The sequence below is a fragment of the Euprymna scolopes genome, chromosome 32 (genome assembly GCF_053919585.1).
Source record: "Euprymna scolopes isolate OS-2025 chromosome 32, ASM5391958v1, whole genome shotgun sequence".
Classification (NCBI taxonomy): domain Eukaryota; kingdom Metazoa; phylum Mollusca; class Cephalopoda; order Sepiida; family Sepiolidae; genus Euprymna; species Euprymna scolopes.
The window spans coordinates 72,557,762-72,581,480 of record NC_136513.1 but is presented as its reverse complement, the minus strand read 5'-3'; the positions used below and the strand labels follow the sequence as shown (position 1 = coordinate 72,581,480).

General features: G+C 33.8%; 1 protein-coding gene across 8 annotated transcripts in view; it reads left to right on the top strand.

The window, feature by feature from the left end:
* The first annotated feature begins 5,863 nt into the window (after positions 1 to 5,863).
* The window catches only part of LOC145256434 (serine/threonine-protein kinase PAK mbt-like), a 253,669-nt gene continuing 235,813 nt past the window's right edge, over positions 5,864 to 23,719 (top strand). For 3 of the 8 annotated variants that reach the window (XM_080115336.1, XM_080115330.1, XM_080115335.1), the window contains exon 1: positions 5,870 to 6,020. The gene's annotated coding sequence lies outside the window, so the exon portion shown is untranslated. Of the gene's footprint in view, positions 6,021 to 23,719 lie in introns of all 8 variants that reach the window. The other 5 variants (XM_080115329.1, XM_080115327.1, XM_080115334.1 and 2 more) reach the window with 4 other exon arrangements.

Sequence of the window (23,719 nt, the reverse complement as noted above, 5' to 3'; positions counted from 1 at the left end):
GGGGGGATAATTAGTATTTCTACGGGGGTTTCCACAACTGCAAGGTTTGGCATGAGGCTTCTTAACCTGGGTTAAACTAGCTCCCTCGAAGAGGAACATTCTGGTTGGATGCAAAAATGGCGGAGAATGGACCACTCGACATTCTCTAGTAGGGGTGCTTTAAGCGATTAGCAACTAATCAATATCTCCCGAAGAAAGTGACAAAGCTTGGGAGAGTTCAAAACCGGCGCCATGATATGATAATTATTTTTAGTCAGAGAATTATTAAATGTTGGCAAAGATGAAAATTAAGTGATACTTACATTTTTTCAAGAAAGTCGACGTAAAATTGTGTGTATGTGATAAAAATTGTACAAAAAAAGATCAATAAATGTTGGACGTTAAGGTGCTTTCTTTGTTATTAGAGCGAAAATTGAAAGTAAAAAAAATTAATTTTATTAAAAACTAAAGTTATCTATTTACTTTTTATGTCAATTCTAATTAAAAGTGATGCTATCTACCTAAGTGCTATGTCGCAATTATTTAAATATTGCTGCTTTATTACAAAAAGCATATATTTTCATAATTTCATGACACGATGGTCTGGTCGGCCATATTTGTTTTGGACATAAAACATAAACACAAGAGAACTCAGGATTACCAGACCATAAAAGTATTTCTGGCCAAATTTAAAAAAAAAAAAGGGTCCCAAAAAGTCAAGTGGAAAATGTTTTTTTTATCAATGTTACATAAAGTAAAAATGGCAATATCGAAGATGTTAACTCCCAAACATTTGTGTCTTTTTTTTTTTTAGTTTTGTATAGTTTTCTGAACAGGGATAAAGTAAAGACGTTTCCTATGAAGCTGAAATCATAGGTTTTTGGCGGAAATTAAAACTTTTTGGATAAAAATTCTTGCGCTAAGGAATATTAATAATACTCTACTGTTTTCATATTTTTAAAATGTACCAAAGAACTTTAAAGAATATTCAAAAATGTTATATTTACATAATTGTTGATAAATTTGTAGACGAGTACCATAGGTAAACCCTTCCCCCGATAAGATTCTTATTTTGTAGGTGATTATGTATTGAAAAAAAAACAAAACAATTATTTCAGAATTTAGAGTAGGGATTAGTTTAGTATAAAAATTTAACATCGTGCCCCAGCTACATTGAGACATTCAACATTCTCAAAATAGCTGCTCAAAATGTCTAAACTTTGACATATTAATATTCACGGGTTAGTAAGTAAATTCTATGAACTAAAAGCATGTGTTTTTCTCAGTCTCCCTCTGTATGCCTTTGTTTCTGAAATGTTCTTAAATTCTAGTGTGCCTAATTGTAAAGTAGATATTCCTGGATATGTCATTTTACACAGAGATCGACACGTTAATGCCTCACATGGTGGCCTTCTGATCTATGTTAAAAACAATGTCATTTTTAAGTGACATGATTCCCTTGGGTGCAAAAATCATGAGGTTATCTGGCTATTCTATTTATTGGTTTTGCATATTAACCACTGAGTTTTAACATGTCTATTTTGTTACATATTGATATGCTGTAAAACAAAAAAATCAAACAAAACACTATAAATTAGCGATTAAATATACCTAAGTGACGAAGCCCATCAACTCCCTGTATTTCCTCCTATAACAGACAACACGCTATGCAACATACAAATATCTGTGCATGAGGTCGCCAAGCTAATCAAGAACCTTAATTCCAGTAAAGCAACTGCTCCTGACGGCATTCCAATTATAGTGCTGAAAAAGCTTCAACCAGAACAGCCCCCATACTTACAAAACTGTTTAAGCATTGCCTTAAGGAGAAGTGCTTCCCAACACCCTGGAAAACCTCATCAGTATGCCCTGTATGTAAGAATTCAGGTGATAAATCATCTCCCTCTCAGTAAAGATCAATAAGTCTTCTATGTGTCATGAGTAAGTTGCTGGAATCCATATTAAACAGAGAACCACCTCAGCAGAGTGACATGCAATATGGTTTCCGTTCTCCTAGGTCTACAGCAGATGTGCTAATGGTTATATCTCATAGGATTAGTGAATCTCTCGACAAAGGCTCTTGACATATCAAAGGCCTTCGATAAGGTATGGCATAAGGGCCTACTTCACAACATTTCCAGGTACAGTATAACTGGAAATGTTTTCTCAATCATTAAATCATTTCTCTCTGATAGGCTCATAAGAGTAGTGGTTGATGGGCAGAAATCAGAGGCCCACAGTATTAATGCTGGAGTCCCTCAGTGGTCCATCCTGGGCCCAACTCTCTTCCTGATCTACATCAATGATCTCCCAAAACACATACTAAAATCATTCGTTGACATCTATGCTGATGACACGACCATCTATGGCAACACATCAAAGGCCGTAAATGACAAAGTTCTCTCTGATTCTCTCTCCTCTGATCTTGAGCGCGTGGTACAGTGTAGGAAGAGGTGGCTGGTTACTTTTAATGTATCTAAACTCAAGCTCCTATCTTTACATCATCAACACTCTGATCCCCATCTGGCATCAATTGAAATGGATGGCTCTCATCTAGAGGAGGCTCCATGTTTTGACAAGCTTCTGGGTTTGACCTTTACTCCTGATCTGAAATGGAACACGTACATCAAGTCTGTTGCCAAGGTCGCTGGAAAAATGGTAGGATCTTTCTACTGCTCCAGAAGATATCTCACTGCTGATGCAATTCTCTATATAAAAGCCAAATACATCCAATGATGAAGTACTGCTGCCACATATAGGCAGGAGCTGCTAAAGACAGCCATCCTGCCTTGACAGAGTACAAAATAAACTTCGTAGCTTAGTGGGGGATGTCCTTTTCTCTTCACTGCAACCTCTCTCACAGAAGACGTTGCGAGCCTGTCTTTGTTTTATCGTTACTTCCATGGCAAGTGCTCGTCTGAGCTCCAATCTCTGGTCTCGCCTCACCAATCTTTCATGATAAACACCCATCTAGCTGAAAACTGTCAATAACTTTCCCCACTCTTTATCTGTGCCAAAATCAAAACGTAGATTTCATGAACAAAGCTTCTTTCTTAGAAGTGCACACTTGTGGAACTCTCTTCCGTTTGCCTTTTTCCCACCTGACTACAACTTAGATGTCTTCAAGTCCAACATAAACAAATTCTTGATGAACCGCCCCCTTAAGTAAGACACTTTATCAAATCTTCAATACCAACGATTACTACAATACTATCCCATTGATTACTGTACACGTAATAACCTTTATCCCTGAGTGGCTTCCGGGCCTTGATAAGTGGTGACTACCTTGTAAAAAAAAAGATACAAAGAGCTTGAAGAATAAAAACCTTCCACAAAATAACTGGATGCAACATGAATACTATTTCCAAAATAACTGGATTTGGCATTAACTCGAAAAAGGTTGATATGTCGTAAAACAAAACAACCAATCCACTGTAGTTCCGGTCTACAGGTAATGGATTCAAGTTATCTCGCTATCGTCCAATTTCTTTGACCTTTTGTCATGGCGAGGTCATGGATCACATTATGAATGACTGTCTTACTTTACATCTCACAGATAATAAGCTCATCCATCTGTCTCTGTTTGGTTTTCTAAAATCGTATTCTGCTGTGGAACAAGCTGCATGAATTTATCAGCACTTGGCCTCAGAACATTAGGCTAAGAAGTGGATAATTTCAGCATTTTTAGCTTTTACCAACGTATTTGAAACTGTTTCTCTCTTGGTTCTGTAGCAGAAACTACTCTTATTTAGCATCCGAGGCTAGGGCTTCTCTTCATCTGCAACTATCTGATTGGCTGCAGATTACTTTTGTTGCTGGTCGTTTATCGAATGAGCTTCATGTCTCAGCTGGAGTGCCGCAGTCAAGTGTTATTGCGCCAACATTATTTTTGCTCTTCATCAATGACCTGCTGACGTTCGGTTTACCTGCAGTCACTGCTTTCTTTTGCATCTGAGTGTGCTGGGGACTGGAGTATGTTGTTCAACCCAGCAAAAACAATTGCACTATATCTCTCTTCTGTCCCTGGTCATTGGATTTTACATTTGGTTCATTCTTGAAATGTCATAACTATCTGGAAGTAATAATATCTAGCAATCTCTGATTTGACAACCACCTGTCTTGTATATCCAACATGGTTAATAGGGAGCCTTATGTGTTGCATATCCTCAGCTACCAAATTCCTCATGCATGGCATTTGCTGACTAAGCTTTAAAAAGCAATGATTCATCTTTACATGGAATACAAATCCCTAGTGTTTGCCAGAGTTGGCAAGGTGTTCTCTGATCATCTTTAGCGTCTACAGTGTTGTGCCATCAGATATATACTACATATTCCCTGTTGCAACCCTGTTCCCTCTGGAGTGTATGATCTGCTTGGAGTAGATCTGCTGTCTACTCACCAGAATAAGACAGTTGCATTTGTTGCCTACAGATTATATCATAGTTCTCACCTCACCACAATGCTTAAATACCATTCTGTGTTGCGACTGAACAAAGCAAACCTGCGATGATATACATTTACATTAAATCCTCTGCATAATCATACCGGTGTTTGTGCAAAGATATACCAGCGATCTCTTTTCCTATGGTGTTCTGCAGTCCTGAACGTGCTCTCTCAGAATTGTGTCACTGTCACATTTTCGGAGTTCTGTATCGTTTAACTATCGTGATATTCCAAAGTTTTATGCATTCTCTAATTAGCAAAGTAGCCTCTGTCTATTGCAAACGGTTTTATAATCATCTATAACATAAATCTTACCTGTCTGTTTAAATGTATGCATGTATGTTTATATGCCTGCCTGAAACTTTTGACAAAGGCGATGTATTTTCATGAGATCGGTATCGTTTTGAAGCTCGATCCTTCGGGTGACAAATATCGAAATATTAGCTAAAAACATTAATTCCTTTACTCTCAACTGCACTTTTTCTACAGGGAGAGGTCGCTTTTTTCGCAGATATTTTTTAAAAGTCATCCCCTCATTTCAATGGATTAGCCTTAATTTAAACGTTCGTCACTTCCAGTTTTGCAGTGGGCGCAACAGCAAAGACGTCACATCGTTTTTTTTTTTTTTTTTTTTGTTAACGTTCTTTTCTTCCTTCATGGTACGGGTTCGAGCCTGCCTGCCTACTACCATTTATTTATTTTTTTTTTTTTTGCTCAACGTACACACCTCCACTCAGGCAACCAGGCTAGAGGTTTAATAAAGGGGAAAAAAAAATGGTTAAGCGAATTTTAAAAAAAGGCCAAATACAATTTTTGAAAGCCAAACTGTTTCAAAAAAGGTCAAATTCCCGAAATTTAGCTCCGTTTTCTATGTACATAACTGTTATTTACTTCTTTCCCATCGCCGAAAGATATGAAACAAGAAACAGGATCGAGGTGGGGAGCCAGCACCCCTAAAAGGGAGCACTTCGCAGAAATTGCCTGGTAGCCCTGTTGACATTCTTTGGTAGGGACACCTCAGGCATTAAATTTACTCCACCCGAAAGAGGGGAGCTAATGGCCTGGGAGGATGGAGCTGCTTAAAACTGCAGAGGAGGACAAGCAACAATACCGCAGTCAACGAGAAGGCTACTTCTAAAATAAAAAAAATAAAAAAAACTGTTGATTTGAATGCCGATGGAAAAATCCCTCGGCTAGGAATCGCATATTCATAGCATAATTAATAATAGGTGTGCGTGAAAACACTTGTCACGTCAAGCCGCACTGAAGAAATGTGATACGCCAAAACAGTTGTCTGCCGGTGGTATATCTAAAAAATAAACTTAAGTGTGACTATGTAAGAAATCGTAGGGAAATAGTGAGAGAAGAAATCGAGTCACAGAGTAAATGAGTAGGAGTTAAAGAAACAGACAGAGTAAGGTTGAGAATCAAGTCATATACAGACGAGGTGGGAGGAGCACGCCCACTGACAAGTTTCGCCTCCCTCAAAATACCCGGATCAAAAAAAAAAAAAAGATGGCGTCGCTAATATTGATCGTCTAGTTCCCAGCAACAAACTAACTGGAATTTTATTTCTTCGGACGGACCAATATACAAAGGTAAGTTCATATTAAATTACTGATTGTATTTTTTAAATGTGAGATTTAGCCTAATGTAGTTGCATTAATTCTTTCCTTGTGAGCCGTAAAAGTTCGCCATTTAGTTTCATGCAGGTATGTGTCAACTCGCGAGAAATTAAACGTGTGTAGTGTTTATATTTATTTATATACGTATTTTTTTTTACTTGTTATTTTTTTAGTTATTTTTTATGTTTAGCGAATATCTTATTTTTAGTCAACGAAAATATTTTTTAACTGACTCGAAATATAAACAATATTCATTAAACTAAACGTCCACTAGTAAATATTTATTAAAACAAAATAAAAAAAGAGACTGGTACTCTTTAAGAATAATAGTACCGGCTTATATATATATATATATATATATATATATATATATTACGGATGGTTAAACGTGAAAAAATATATTTAAAAGATTTTTTTCTAATATTCATTAGATTACTACTATATACATTTTTTTGACACTATACATTCCAGAATCTATCAATTCTGCAGTGATTTGTTTCGATTAATTCTTCGGAATACGATCGATTAGGAACCACGTTTTTTCAGATTATACGCTATTTGTTATTTTGGTGCTTATGCACTTATGTTACCGTTTTATTTTTATTTATTTATATATTTTTTTTTAGATCGTATATTCAAGTTTGATATCTTTTTCGGGTTACCCTCTTTTTCTATTAAATCGTTAGGTGAAAGTACAGAATAGTTAAAGCTCCTCCCCTCCCCATGTTAAAAATGGCTTTCAAAATAATGTTATTTCAGCACGGTAACATAAGTGCCGTTATTTTATTCATTTATTTATTTCTATATTGTTCAATTTTAGAAGAGGGTTCAGTCTTTTCTGTAAGGTTAGCGTAAAATGATCAGATTGGAACGACCGAAAAGTCGAGCAATCGACTAAAAATCCTGTATCGGTCAATTAAAATTATCACTTTTTAATGTTTTATTCATTTAAAAAGTGGTTCCTTATTTTCACTTGCCCAAATCCCCACCAAGGCACAGACAATGTTGGTTTTAAATGTTAAAATATATCCCACCCTCACACAAGGACTTTGTGTGTGAACAAAAGTAAATTTCACCTCTGTGTAGAAAGATTTCTTCCGTTAAAACAGATATTATTATACTTTGAAAAAGAAAAATTGGAAACTCTTTCGAAATGTTTGACCATTCCTTTATCGGGGAAACGCCGCATGTTCGCGCTTGTTGTTACGGAAGGAGTTTCCTAAGAAACCTTTCCGTTGGTGAATGTTTTCTTGGGAAAGTTTGGATTTCTTTTCCGTGCAAAGATGTGTTTGTTAATGATTTTTAAGATGAAACCGTTTAGTTTTATTTTCTTTAAAATCAGTCTGTGGTTTTACTTTTTTTTTTTTTCTTCTTGATTATCGACTTTTTCTTGTTGACATTAGTTTTTATTTATTTTACGTTTTGTTGTGCGTTTTTGTTTGTTTTCATTTCACAATGTTTCCAGATTGTTAGGTTCTTTTTTGTCAAATTTATAAAATAGGTTTTTTATTTTTAATATGAATTTAATAAATGATATCTGTAAATTGCAGATGTTTACACTGTTTAGTAAAGTTTTACGACGTGCCCCAGCAATCAGCATATTATAAACACCCCAACCTCCCCGTGTTAAGAACGGCTTTCGGAATAAACACTCCCAACCTCGAAAACCGTTCTTAACATGGGGAAGTTGGGGGGGGTTATTCCGAAAGCCGTTCTTAACATAGGATGGTTGAGGTGTTTTACGCTGGCTGGGGCAGGTCGTAAAAAAATACCGTTTTTTTGTTTTTTTTCTGTAAAAACAAATTTTCAGGAAAGTTGTATTTTTTTTTTTTTTTTTGACGAAAGATTTATAAATGTTTATATTTTTTCACGTGTAGGAATACAAAATGTTTTGAAAAAGCAAACTTTCTGTGGTTAAAATAATTCATTTTAAAAAACATAATGTCAATATAAAAACTTGAAATCGAATTAAGAATTACTTCAGAAAATAACTCGAAACTTAGAGATTCTTTCTTACCACCCACTAATATCCGAGAATCTATGTTTGTTCAGCTTAAAAATTTAGTCCACAAATTGAACAATAGCTGGATTTTTTTTTTTTTTTTTTTTAATAGAGTTCTTCCGGATCTGACTTCTCTACTAACCCGACTAGGAAAGGTATGACCATTTCCTAATTAAATAAATATCAGTCATTGTAAATTATTTTCAATACTGGTAGATTTTCGTATTTTATTTAATATTGAAAATAACTCAATAGGTTGATATGTTGTATCCCCCCCCCATTCAAACGTTTATTTGTTCAAAACTCAAAACACCTGCTCCCTAAAAGTTAAGCGCACATAATCTCATGAAATTCTTATAAGAATTTAAAAAATAAGTAAAGGTGCAAAGCCTCTCCCCTCACTTAGTTGAGAATGGGTTTCTAGAAATCCATTCTTTAACAATGGGAGGGGGATTGTTATTTATTGTTTATCTTCACTTAATTAAAAATTGACAGTCAGCAACGAAACAAGTTTAACTTTTATTTTTATATAGTAAGTACAAAGAAAATTACATTCTTTAACTATGTTCTAGTTGCACACATAAAAATTATCCGTCCATTTCCTTTTCAATCTTTATCGTAATTAAATTCTATTTTTATTTACAAAAAAAAATCTTTATATTACTTTATATACTTCAACGATTTTAACTTTTGTTGAAGATAGATTCGTTATTTGCCAGAGTTCAAATGATCGTCTCCAAATACCTGTACTAAAAATACCCACCTCCTCTTTTCAAATACGACAATTTCAGACAAACGTTTTTTTGTTTTTGACACCTGTTTGCGTTTAAATATTTTTCGTGGAGTTTCAATTTTCACCTCCATTACTTGTCTCTGTGTACAAAGAAATTGTTTGTCAAGATATTATGTTTATTTAGATTCTAGTAAAGTATTAAGTCAGTATATGTACATATATATATATTAAGACGAAGTCTTTCTAAAAAAGCAAAAAAAAAAAAAAAAATCCTTTGACCCTGTTTAAATGTTTTTGTCCGTGTCACATTCCTCCCCCCCCCTCCACCACTTGTTGTCGTTGGAGGCGAGATCAGCAGCAGCAGCAGCTTAACATTTTTAGATAATTGACTCTCAAAATAACGCAGTTTTTTTTTTGTTTTTTAAACTTTATTTATTCAACATATCAATTGGTTTCCTTTTTTTTATGGTGGAGAGTCACTCTTAGCCCCCCACCCCCACCCATTTATTTGTTAAAGTTTGTCACTTTTTACCTGTTAGAGAGAGAGAGAGAGGCTTCATACTTACCTGAGAGTGGTTGCATTAGAGAGAGCTTTTACTAGCTTACTATTCTACCACTTAAGACGTTTTTTTTTTACATTTTGGCTCATGGCATATCTAAGCCTTAATAAAACTAAATCCTGTGATCTGTGCGTGTTTAATTTAATTTTTTCTTTTTCACCCATTGGCCAAAACTTATCTTGAAAATTAGGAGTTTCTGAAGTTTCGTGTATTTATTAACTTGCAAATTGTCATTACGTTTTATTTTCAATATTTTCAGTTTATAATTTAATTATTTCGCTTTTATAATAAGCTAGCTGTATCTGGCGTTACCCGGGATCCCTTTTTTAACGAATTATTTTTCCTAATAGTTTTTTTTTTTTTTTTCAATTCGGTACTTATGCACTTACGTTAGCGTACTGAAATAACAGCGTTATTATTTAGAAACACATTTTTTACATGGGGAGGGGAGGATGTTTTGTAACTATTCTGTACTTTCACCTGACAATTTAATAATAAAAAAAAAGCTTCAATTTAACTTGAAAATATTATTTTAAAAATAGCACGGTAAAATAAGTGCATAAACACCTAATAATAATAATAATAATAATAATAATATATTTAGAAAACTGAGTTATGTAGGGGTAAGAAGTACCAATAACTTTCTACTCGATGAATTTTCGTAATTTTTGGATATATTACAATTTTCGACATGTCATTTATTTAAAAGTAATATTGTTTTTGCTTAAAAGGACATTAAAAATCGATTTGGCGCCTCTTTTTGTAACATGCATCAAAATCACACTTTCTTCGTTGAAATGTTGGAAAAATAAAAAAAAGTATGTAAACTTCGTTTCACACTTTTTTTTTTTTTTTTTTTTAACCGAAGGAATTACCGTTCGTCACGTGACAGGTGACATACTGACACATTCTTCCTTTTTTATGGACGTCTAGTTATCAAAATCGGTCAAAATAAATCTGAGTTTTTTTAGATCGTGGATAATTTTTTTTTTTTATGTCTATTATTTTTAATACTAGATTTTCATGTGTTATGGGTGGCTTGCTTGCTTAGCCTTTGTGCTGGTGGTGTGTAGAAAACTGGGCATGCAAAAAAAAAAAAAAATTCAATTGATAATTGTCATCAATTTCAAGTAGTAAAGAAACTTAAAAAGTACTCCCCTCCCCAAGTAAAACGCATACCAAAAAGAAAGAAAAAAAAAGGCGAGTAGATTAAGAGCCGTGAGAAAGAACAGTGTAATCACATTTAGTTTTTTAATTACTCTTTGAATCTTGCTGAAAAGCGGTTGTTTATTACCCCCCCCCTCCTCTCTATTTTTCTGACTTTACCTTTCCTGCTGACCAGGTAAATTCGGTGATTTGCGCAATTCCTTGTTTTAACTTCTCTGTAGGGGGAGGGGGGCACGATGCAAGGATATCGTTTAAGATATGTTCATATATTTTCAAAATTAAGTCGGATAAAATCTATTAACTTTCAGGTAAGTTTTGTATTTTATTTTTTCATCTGAGAAAATATTCATAAGAGTCTGTGGCATTTTGCAGTATAGACAACAAAATAAAAAAGCATTAAAAAAACAAATATACAGGGTGTCTCCAAAAATTTGACGTTATTTTAAATGCCAATATCTCCGAAACTACTCAACGTATCTTAATGCAACTGCGCAAACTGTATGTTGAACATAAGTTTTATTAGTTAAGATTTAGAAAAAAAAAAAATTTGTAGATTCTATGACTGATTTCATAATTTTCACAAATGTTCAATATGAACGTCGCCTGTGATTATGCACACGTCAAGTCGGTCATCAAACTCGTGCCAAACCGTAGCTACCGTAATATGACGATGGTCACGGCCAAACACGCTGCAGCATGTCTTTGATAACATTCTCCAGTGCGGTGGTGTCTCTGCTTAAGTTTTTCAATGTTAGCAAGGAGAGGGAGGGGGACATAGACGAGTCCTTTCACAATGACGTCAATTTTTTTGAAACACCCTGTATAACAAATAAATGTTACCGTACTTTGGGGTAATTGCGCTGAGTCCGAGGTAATTGCGCTAACTAGCTAAAAGTGCTCTTTTGGCAACCACGCATATAAAGAGCACTTTTTATTTATTTTTTAGCTGGCGCAATTACCCCCAAGTACGGTACTAAAAGCAAAATAAGTTACTCTTCTATTTACCTGGACAGGTTCTTTGTGTTTTAACTTATTTTAAGGCGTTTATTTAGATTGAGACGCAAGTAATGCTGAATCTTAAGTTAGATTACGGTGACAATTATTGAATGGCGTTCTATCAATATTTTATTTTTCGATTTTTTTAGCGGTTATCCAAACTTCTCAGATGACCGTCTCCGGCTATCTTTTGATTGTCTCATTTAAAATTCGGCTCCTTGTTTCAATCAGAATAAATGCTTTAAAATAAGTTAAAACACACACAAACATATCCAGGTAGGTAGAATAGTAACCTATCTTGCCTTTGATAACATGTATTTGTTGTATATTTGTTTTGTGACCACTTTTTCGTTTTGTTGGCAATACTGCAAAATGCTCCCGAGTCTCTAATTGGCTCTTATATATCTTTAGCCTGTGTGTCTGTCCATGAGGGCAAAATTAGACCTAAGGTCGGTTTTTAATGAGAATATCCAGCCCTCCAACAAGGGCACTTTGAATAGGGACAAAAATAAAAAGAACTTGCCTCAATCTACGAGGATTTCTTTACTTAGATGGTCTCGCATGCAAACTTAAGTTTGGTTTTCCTCTATTTCAAAATCTAAAATTATATCACAAATAGAAACTGATTTTAGAAATATTTTCGTTAGGAGTTAAAAGCATTCCTTTTTTTTTCTTACGAATTTCAGATTATTGAAAAACAGTTTCTTTTAGACTCCTTTAATATTTATGTATCAAAATTGAATAAACGGAAGTGGCATTTGATTTTGATAGAAATGAGAACTTCCACAAGTTCTTTGATTTGCTTGATTGATGTAGGAGTGCTGGCAAATTCTCTAGACACAGCGCTCTCAATGATATCGTTAGACAGACCCCAGATAGCTTCCTGACTATCCTGAAACCAGTTTGCTTCAATAGGGATAGCAAGCAGCGAATAGCCTGACGAGTTATTAATATATGATGCGACTTGTATTGACATTTTTGTGCATTCATCAATAAAGTAATCGGCAACAAATCGTAGACGTGTAGTAGCATCATTCGAGAACCACAAGCAAAACATACTGGTGTTCTCGACTGATTTTGTATTTTAACTAATCACTGTAGAGTGATAAGTTCTGTTACATGCGACTTTCACAACAGTATTAATGACACTCATTATGAATTGGTTTATGAATGCCTCTCCATCACCATTATTAAAGGAAATGTCTTTAGTCTGCTTTGGATCTTCCAATCCAGTAGGACAGTCAACGTAACTTCCGGATCTTATGAATATAGGCTTTTTTTAAATTTTTTTTTTTTAAATTTGTTGTTTGTAAAAGATTTTCATGACTTTTTAAATTTAATTCCTATGTCATCAAATGTTTAATCGTACAACTATTCAAAAAAAACAAACAAACAATTCTTCAGGTGATTGTTGGCCTTTGTTTTTACATGTTTTTTTACGTTGTTGACACCATGTTTTCAGATCTTGTTTATGTGGCAGGTAAGACCAAGACTCCACTCATAGCCAGCCATTTGGTATGGCACTTTTGTGCAACCAAAGTTTATTCTTCAGTGTTCAAAATAATACTCCTTAAACTCCTTTCTGTGCAACCAATTTCACACATGCATCCACCTTAATTAATAAAGACAACTTATATTTTGATCCAAGCAGAAGATTTTCTGAATTTATGACCCTTCTAAAGCCATTCCACATGGCCAGATTTTTCTTCGATAAAGTTTTTTTTTTTTTACAAGGTAGTCACCACTTATCAAGGCCCGGAAGCCACTCGAGGATAAAGGTTATTGCGTGTACAGTAATCAATGGGATAGTATCGTAGTAATCATTAGTATTGGAGATTTGATAAAGTGTCTTACTTAAAGGGCGGTTCATCAGAAATTTGTTTGTTGAACTTGAAGACATCCATGTTGTAGTTAGGTGGGAAACAGGCAAACAGAAGAGAGTTCCACAGGCATGCACTTCTAAGAAAGAAGCTTTGTTCATGGAATCTACGTTTTGGTTTTGGCACAGCTAAAGAATGGGGAAAATTTTTGATAGTGATTTCAGCTAGACTGGTGTTTATCGTGAAAGATTGGCAAGAGGGGACCAGAGATTGGAGCTCAGATGAGCACTTGCCATGGAATTAATGATAAATAAAGACAGGTTCGCAATGTCTCTTCTGTGAGAGAGAGGTTGCAGGGGCATCTCCCACTAAGCCACGAAGCTTATTTTGTACTCTGTCAAGGCAGGATAGGCTGTTTTTAGCAGCTCCTGCCCATATGTGGCAGCAGTACTCCATCCTTTGACGTACTTGGCTTTTATATAGATAGAGAAATGCATCAGCAGTGAGATATCTTCTGGAGCGGTAGAAGGATCCTACCATTTTTCCAGCTACCTTGGCAACAGACTTCATGTATGTGTTCCATTTCAGGTCGGGAGTAAAGATCAATCCCAGAAGCTTATCAAAACATGGAGCCTCCCCTAGACGAGAGCCATCCATTTCAATTGAAGCCAGATGGGGATCAGAGTATTGATGATGTAAAGATAGGAGCTTGGTTTTAGATGCATTAAAAGTAACCAGCCACCTCTCCCCCCCCCCTGTACCACGTGCTCAAGATCAGAGGAGAGAGAATCAGAGAACTTTGTCATTTACGACCTTAGATGTGTTGTCATAGATGGTCGTGTCATCAGCATAGATGTCAACGTTTGATTTAAGTGTGTTTTGGGAGATCAATGATGTAGATCAGGAAGAGAGTTGGGCCCAGGATGGACCACTGAGGAACTCCAGCATTAATACTGTTGGCCTCTGATTTCTGCCCATCAACCACTACTCTTATGAGCCTATCAGAGAGAAATGATTTAATGATTGAGAAAACATTTCCAGTTATACCATAGCTGGAAATGTGAAGTAGGCCCTTATGCCATACCTTGTCAAAGGCCTTTGATATGCCAAGAGCAATTTGCCCTAGAAAGGAAGCCTTTGTCAAGAGATTCACTAATATGAGATATAACCGCACATTTGCTGTAGATCTGGCAGGACAGAAACCATATTGCATGTCACTAAGAAGGTTATTTCTGCTGAGGTGGTTGACTATTTCTTTATTTAATATGGATTCCAGCAACTTACTCCTGACACACTTATTGGTCTGTACTGAGAGGGAGATGACTTATCACCTGCATTCTTACATACAGGGCATACTGATGAGGTTTTCCAGGGTGTTGGGAAGCACTTCTTCTTAAGACAATGCTTCAACAATTTTGTAAGTATGGGGGCAAGTTCTGGTTGAAGCTTTTTCAGCACTATAATTGGAATGCCATTAGGGCTAGTTGCTTTACTGGAATTAAGGTTCTTGATTAGCTTGGCGACCTCACGCACAGATATTTGTATGTTGCATAGCGTGTTGTCTGTTATAGGAGGAAATACGGGGAGTTGATGGCCTTGGTCGCATTAGCTGCAAAGTTCTTGGCAAATAGTAGTTTGGCCTTGTCTGATGCTGACGAGGTGACCTTGGGTCCATTGATAATGGTTGGGATAGAACACATGCTTCTGTTCAGGATCCTGTTTGCTATTTTCCACTGCTCAGCTACTTTGGATTTAACAGACTGAGCATATAGCTCTCTTGCATTTTTATTACTCTTTTACAGTGGTTACTGGCAGTCCTGAAAGCAGCTTTAGTCTCAGTGCATCTATTACGTTAGTAGCTATGGAAAAAGTGATTTCTGTGCGCGATGGCAGCAGCACATTCTGGGGAGAACCATGGCTGGCTGTTAGGTTTTTATTGGAATTTTTTGGATGGTATGAATCGGTCTATGCCTACAATTAACCATTCGGTCAGGTCTGATACTATAGAGGACACATCCTTTTTAAACATGGAATGCAGAGGTAGATCAGCTGAGCTGAAATTGATGACAGATCTATGTTGCCTCAACCCCCGCCCAAATCTGCCACTCTGTTGGGCCTTGGGGCTGCTGTATCTCAACACCTACATACAGTCATACGCATACACACACAGACATTAATGAACACAGACACAAAACTCATTAACTCTTTCATGTTATCATATGTTCATAAAAAAAAACAATGTATAAACTTAATGGAAATATTCCTCACTTTTTTCACTGAACTTTCTTTTTATTATGCAAACAAATGAACATTAACTCTTATTAATAACTTTTAATGAAATATAATTTGTATAATTGAGTGAAAAGTTTTGATTATGATTTTAATAATTCACGGTCATTAAATTATAAACTTGGATTTCTTTGATATCTCAGTTAAAGAACTTCTCTTGCTTTTCAAGAACTAAAACTATTAAACATTCTATGCTTTCCTATTGATGTAAAATTCCATTTTAAACATATTTCTTTTGTGAATTTATGCTTTTGAATTCATTATTTTGTTTGTGTTTATTATGTAATATCTCTCTTGATCTCACACACTTGAATATATGCCTAAAAACAATTTTCACTGAAAATGTCTCTCAAAAATTATCCACCCAAATTAAAACCCCTAAAAAGTTACTATTAGTCCTCTGACTGCAATATTCTCCAATCTCTTCCATCAGAAAAGAATGGTGAGATGGAAGTATACTTCTTGTGCAGAATGATTCCAAGACAATACAAAGTTGTATTTATTTTGCAAAGTTCACATATCTCCATGTTTATCCTAGCAATTCCTGTTGGTTTCAGTTGTAGTAACTTTTTAATGTATACTTTTACATTAGGATTTACATTAACATGCCCCTCTTTTTGTGTATCATATATTATATCCCTCTTGCATTTGTCTTTATACTTTCTGTGAGGAAATGTCCAAAAGTTCTGGGAAGAGGTGAAGCAATGACTGCATTTTTAGTTGTAGAGAAGAATTCTGTGAAAGAGAAAAGGCGTGCCCTTAGTTATGAAAGAACAAGTATAATCTGACCTGAAAATTAGACAGGATGAAGACAGATTAAAGTTCTGAACTTGACTCTGAAGAAAGAATGGTGTCAAAAATTCAAATCCATTTTCACAATATTCTCCTGCTATCTCTTCCATCCGAAAGAAAGGATGAAATAGAAGTATAATTTCAGTCAGCATAAAGTAAAAGCAAAAATGTTTGATTGTGTTGTTGGATGCCATCATTGTACCTCCCCCCCCCCCAAAAAAAAAAAAAAATTCTGTGACTTGATGATGATGTTGAGATAATGTCAATATTTCCCAAAATGACCTCTTCTTCCCTTTCCAAAATTCTTTTACTCACTGTCAGTTTCATCACTGGAGATTATATTCACTAATATTAATCATTAGCTCCTGGATATTTCTCACTATTAAAGAACTGTTTGTTTGCGTCTTTAGGCTCTGATTGATTGGAAAACCCCTCTGCTATTACTGTGAGGATTCCTTTGTGCCAATATCAGAAAGGCCCCAGGATTCCCCTAAGACCGCAAAGGAAGGATACCATTAGCTGAAAAGCACATCTGAATATCTTTTAAGAAAATATAATTTTCTGAACCAACTTTGAAAACAATTTTTTTTTTTTTACATAAAAAAAATAAGTTACTAAAAAATGAATATGCACATTTTTCGAGTTTATGCATTAAATGGTTCTGATTGGTAAAAGGTGCTGTTTATCATTAAACCACCTGGGTAGGACGGTTAACTATTGACAATAAAATGTTTTTGAATGAGGATTGATGGTTCATATTATTTGGATTATTCAGACTATTGTTCATTCAACACTCAAGATGAGAACAGTAGTCCGAATAATCCAAATAATTCAAAGGATCCACAATAAAATATTGTATCAAAAGTATTGAGCAAAAATATAGTTGCTAGTTATTGAAAACTAACTTAATTTTTCATACAATAATAAAGACCAATGTGTATTTATTTCTATATTACAATAGAAAAATGTGAGCATGAAAAGTAATATGGTTAAGCTTAAACATAGAAAAGTAAAGGACTAGTTAATAAAACTGGAAAAGAAAAGGACAAGATATTCTAGTAAAAAATATAATAAATTTAGAACTTAAGATATTGCAGCATTAAGAATTGATTATATATTGTTATAAATTGAATTTAAAAAAAAATTCTTAATGCTGCAGTATTTTAAGTTATAAATTATATTTTTTACTAGAATATCTTGTTTTTTTCTTTTCCAGTTTTAACAACTAGTCCTTTAATTTTCCATGTTTAAGCTTAACCATATTACTTTTCATGCTCGCATTTTTAATTTTTTTATTGTAATCCATGATTTTCCAGGCGTAAATTCATTTGTTCTTTTTGTCTTATTTTTTTGCCCCCATAAACGTAACTTGCACATATGTAATAACAATGTATGGCACTCTGCTTTCAATAAAATCCCCCCAATTATCTCCCTTTCATCCTGTCTGTTTCACTTGTTACTTCTCTTTTCGTGGCAGCAATGAATTAGTAGTGTCACTAGTCGTTGAAGCGACGTGGTTGCTATGGAAACTAGTCATAAAAAATGTTGCTCACCTCCTTACATTTTTTTACGATTTTAAACACCAGAAAATTCATAACTTTTGTTTTACTGAACGAAAATTGAAAAAAGAATTGTTTCACAATATAGCTGAGAAAGTGGTCTATAAACTGTAATAATTGTTTGAAATTTTGGTCTAAAAATGAGTGAGTGGTGAAGCTTTAAAGCAATTCTAAATTGACTAAAACTGCCACTTAACCATGTATTCAAACACGGTAATGTTTGAATGATATATAAACATTCTTTCATCCCATCGCACAAAAGTGAGTAAATGCATACCTTTTTCTAGCTCTCATATAAATCCATTTTGAGTGGTGAGAAATTAAAAAAAAAAAAACAAATAACAAGTCAGACAACCAACTTAGATTTAAACTGTCACTTGAAATGAATTTGGAAAAAAAATCTTCCACTCTATAATAAAAAGTTGGTGGGCGTTCGTTCTTTTTGTCATTAAAAATGATAATGATAAATTATATATGAAAAATAAAGCTGACATGATTTTATTGGAATATGTTAGTAATTCTCCACTGAGGAATCAAAGAACGTATGGAATTTGATGTCTTTTTTGACTACTTCTAAACAACTTTGATGTTGTTACCAAAGGGTGCTTTAGCTGTATAAAATGCAGTCTTGCAAACTGAGGACCACTTCCAATTTGCAAATACGGAGATAACAATTCTGAGTTTTGTTATGATCTGTACCCACCAGATATTAGTTGATGATGGTAGATCAAATTCGAAATTCCATGTATCAAAAGTAATTTTAATGAATTCAAAGAAAATGTATCATCTGTCTATTTCCTTTTTATTTTCTTCAGTTGCTAGTAAGCAGATCAATGAAGAATTTTTCTGTTTTTGGTTTTATTCAGGGTTTTTTTAATTTTTTTTTCTATCAATCCAGAATAAAATAATTTTTTTTTCTTTTTTTTAATTCTGTCTTTATTTTGTATTTTTGTCGTTTCTTAATTTTTTATATAACATGAGTTATTTGTATAAAGTTTTTAAATTTTTCATTGTTTTGTAAAAATTTAAAGAATTTTGATATCTGCCTTGTATTTGAAATATTTTTACATGTTTGCAATTTATGTTAAAAGAACATTTAATTGCAACCTTTTACTTCATGTAATCCCATATATTTGATGCCTGTACACTTAAAGACAGTATTTTTTGTTTGTGCACACATGGAAATTTTCCTCCCTGTTTTCGTATTTAACATTTTGCATGTGATTACATTGTCTTCTTGTATCCATTGACTGAATGCTGTGATGGCAAAAAAACTCGTTTGCTCTATGCACCATTGTTCTAATCACAAATTTTTATGCATCTCAAGTACTTGACTCCTAAAGCAATCCTCTACCTATATGAGTCAGATACATCCTTAGATGGAATACAGTTATCACATCTAGGAAAGTGTTGCTCAGGATGCTCCTTTTTTTTTTTTTTTTTTTTTTTTTTTTTTTTTTAAAAACAATTTTGCAATCTAGTAGGCCAATAAGCTCTTCTCTACAACTCCTTTCTCAAAGAAACGTTACCATTTTTTTTTTTTTTTTTTATATATATATATATATATATATATATTGTTTCCATGGAAAGCCCAAATCTCTGGTTCTTTCTTGTAAGACATTCACAGCAAAAATTCGTCTTTTTACCACCACTACAAGGAATGTTCCTTTTTTTTTTCCTCAGTGTGCCTGATATCTAACAAATTTCCAAAATCTTCCTATCTATGAAACACATTGCCACAGGACTACTTCACTGCACATATGTTAGATTGATGCGATTCTGAGCCACTGTGCACATCCATTTTAGAAAAACTTTGAATTGACAAACTGACTTATTTGCTCCTTTACCTAACTTTAATAAAATAGTTCAAAATGGCTCCAATCCAATGTATAATTGGAAATATGAGAAGAAAATTTTATTTATTATTAAAATTCTATTCAGTAATTTTCCATAGTTTTTTGTGTACATTATTTTCAACTGATAAGTTAATGCATAAGTTTTCCTGTTATTTTATTTTGAACTGTTATATTTCATTAGTATCTCAATATAAATAAGTACTAAATATTTTTCTGTCGCAGCATCTATAATTGCACATGTTTATCAGTTGGTCTGTCGTTTGAAATAGCATTTTCATCGCTAAATGTGCAGATTGAATAGACGCAGTCAAAAAATCGATCCATTCTTGTTAAAGTGCGTGTGATAAAGAACTGTTTACAGTTTAAAGAATTTGCATTGTTACTGTTTACAATCAATACTAATTCATCCAAATGTCACGGTTTGCTATTCATACCAGTGAATGAAGGTGGGGATTGGTATGAGTAAAATCTGACTGAATTATCCAAAGATATTCAGACACTTGTTTTTTTTTTTCCTCTCACTCTCATCCCAAAGGCATATTTGCCACTTGAAGGACGCAAGGGGCTACTATTTGGAATCAATCGATGGTTAATCCATCGCAATTCCATTATCAAAGGTTGATCACCCATGGACCTGAGGGCTCAGCCAAGTTCTGGTTAATGGTTGTCGCCCATGTTCTCAGATGTTCACCAATACACTTGTCATTGAGGTAGGGAGGATAATGTTGGGAATTTCATGATTTTTAAATATTTCCCTAAGAGTTCAATTGTTGTAGAACAGTGGTTCCCAAACTTTTTTTCTCAGTCACATTTTTCTTAGAAAAAAAAACAAAAACAAATTTACTCAAATGGGTTGGGTGTTTTGTTACAAAGCACATTCATAACATGCAACTAAAAAACTATGATCATTTGACGGCTAGAACGTATGAAACAGTTACATAAGGATGTTTTTGAAAATGTTTCAATTTCATGTTTGTCTTTGAATTGTGCTAGCTTACGTTAATAAATCTATTTTATTGAATCCATTTAAATGCCATGTAAGTTGGATGTATCTTTTATGGCTGTACTGGGTTCATTAGAGATTTTGGGTCAACCTCCTCACTCAATTTACCTGTGTGCTACTGACTTCACATTTGAAGCAGTACATATTCATTATTTTTTGTAATTATTTAAGAATTTTATTTATTTTTTTTTTTTTGCTGTTGCTCTTGAATTAAAACCAGATTTCAAATTAGTCTGTACAATTTTTAATAATTCTAACTTTAAATAAACCATTCTGCACTTAATGTTACAACTATTACAGTTATCTAGCCGTAATGTTTTCAAATGATTGAGTTGACCTATTTTAATAGAATGGCCTTTTGTCAAATTTTATTTTGCATTTCACCTTCAAATGAATTAGTTTTAAATTTCACACAGTATCAGTTATATTTACCTTGATTGATGAATAGTAAAGTTATTTTTATTTTCAACAGCTACAATTTGTAAAATTCATTAAATAGATGCAATAGTTCACAAAGTGATATTGCATGTCTGGGTTCATGAGAAGTTTCAATGTTAACGTAAATGCTTTTTTTTTTTTGAATTTTTTAGATTAGGATGGATTTTTCTTACTATTTGGATTCTTCAGATTACTGTTCTCATCTTGAATGTTATTTTCACAACGTTTTGGTCGATGTAACCTCCGACCTTCATCAGGTGTATCTTGTGGATTAAATAAAGTGTTCCATTTGAAATTCTCTGCAGATTCCCAAGTGCGACAAGATATGCCTAAAAGGTCTGGGGTTACATTGACTGCAATATTGTGAAAATCACACTTAAGATGAAAGCAGTAGTCCGATAAATTCAAATAATACAGATAACCAAGTGTTTTGTAAAGAAACACATTAGACCCAACTACTTTATAATATAATCATTTGATATCCAGAAAATATAAAACAATGCAGTTACATGTAGATGTTTATGGAACTGTTTCAAATCCATGATCATCTTTGAATCATTTTCTTGTCCTGCTACACTGTTTGATGGAAATCACTGATGTGAAGACCTAAAAATTGATTTTCAAATTGAAAGGCAAGGGTGGGCAGAAAAAGTTGCTTATTTAATCTTGAAATGGATACAGGTCAGTTTGTTATGAGTTCATGATCATAGATGAATTTGAAGATTCTATTGATTGCATTGGTTTCCCCAATATTTTTCTAGTTGAAATTATTTCTAGAAAGACATCAGATACTCCAGGAGGGACCTCTTGAAGGTGGCCAACATCCCAAGTGAAAGTGAGTTTTTAGTGGAATGAACTGAATTCAAACTTGGGACACTCAGATCGTTAGTTCATATTATTAACACTGAACCACAGTCACCTCCCAACTAATGAGTTGCTTGAAGAAAACTTTTCTAGAAAACTACTTTGTCTCCTCACCCATGTATTAGAATTCCTTCAATAAATAATCATTGTAACGAAGTAGTGAAATAACTGCAATTTTCATTGTATATTTCTCTTAGATATTTTTCATCTATTTTCATTTCGTGATTTTACATTTTTAAAATAATTTTTAGTTTCTCATATTTGTTATTGTGTTCATCCATTAAAAAAAGTTTTTTATGAATGAAAACCAAAGAAAGTTAAACAAGGAAACAAGTCAGTTGTGATACTGTATACCTCCACCTGGTAACGTAAGGATGAACTAAAGTCTTACTCCTTACTTCTCTATGTTGTAGGAAGTATCTCCTAAAGTTATGCCATGAAATATATATACCGTTCTGAAGTGAAATGGTCATATGAATACAGAATGCTTATTTAGGATTCAATGTTGTCTGGCAGGATTAAGCTGACAACAAAGAAACAACCATTTATGAAAGATTAAATATATAACATCAAACAGAATTTCCATGAACAATGTTTCTTTCAAACAGATTCTCATAGCACAGGACTGCTTTCTTATAATTATGATATCAACAAATCAGATGGCATAAACCGTCCTCATATGGTATTCATTTCATACATCATTTTTAATTCTCACATAATATTCATCTTTCAACGAACAATTCATCCATCTCATTAAACCTTATCCTCGAGTGGCATTTTTACCTTGATAAAGTAAATTTGATTAGCTGGGAAAAAAATACTAAAATGGATAGAATAACAATATTTTTTCTGTGAGTTTAGATTTGTTTACAGTATGTACAGTAAATATAAAAACCATCCATTGCTTTTTTTTTTTTTCATAAATATTTCTATTTTTATAGATAATTTATTTTTCTTGCTTCTCGTTTTTAGATCTTCCTTTATTCAGGCAATTTTTCAAAATTAAAAACAATTTTCAAAGCATTCATAGTCAAGGTTGCTGAGTTTGAATGAGTTGGAGGTTTTGGAAACAGTTGCAATCTGACTCATAAAAATTCTACTTACTAAATATGGGAACACTTTAAGGGGTTTGAATCAGATATTTTGGAATTCTTGGAGTCAGTCTGAATTTTGCAGTCATCAGTTTGATCTTATATGATATCTTCTGATTCGTAAACCGTATTTGTTTCTTGGTTGGAGTTAACCACAAATGTGTGCATTGATTTGATTGCTAACCTCAGATTTGATGATGCATGTTGTGGTTCAATAGCACACTAAGAGGGTTAAATGTTACCGTTCCGGTGTTCAGTTCAAATGCAGACTCCCCACGCCTTGTTGATAAAATCAAGGTCAGTTCTAATTCCATCATATCCTTATTTTTAGAGATGTTTTACATTTGGATGGAGACTCACTTTTACATGAACTAATGGCTTCTTCTAACCTTATTATTGACCTTTTTTGACCTTTAGGTTCAAACTAGGTCAATTTTTGCATAGTTTATATGTGTGTTGTTTGTTTCAAATCATGGTTGTGAAGTCAGCAAATTCCAAACAA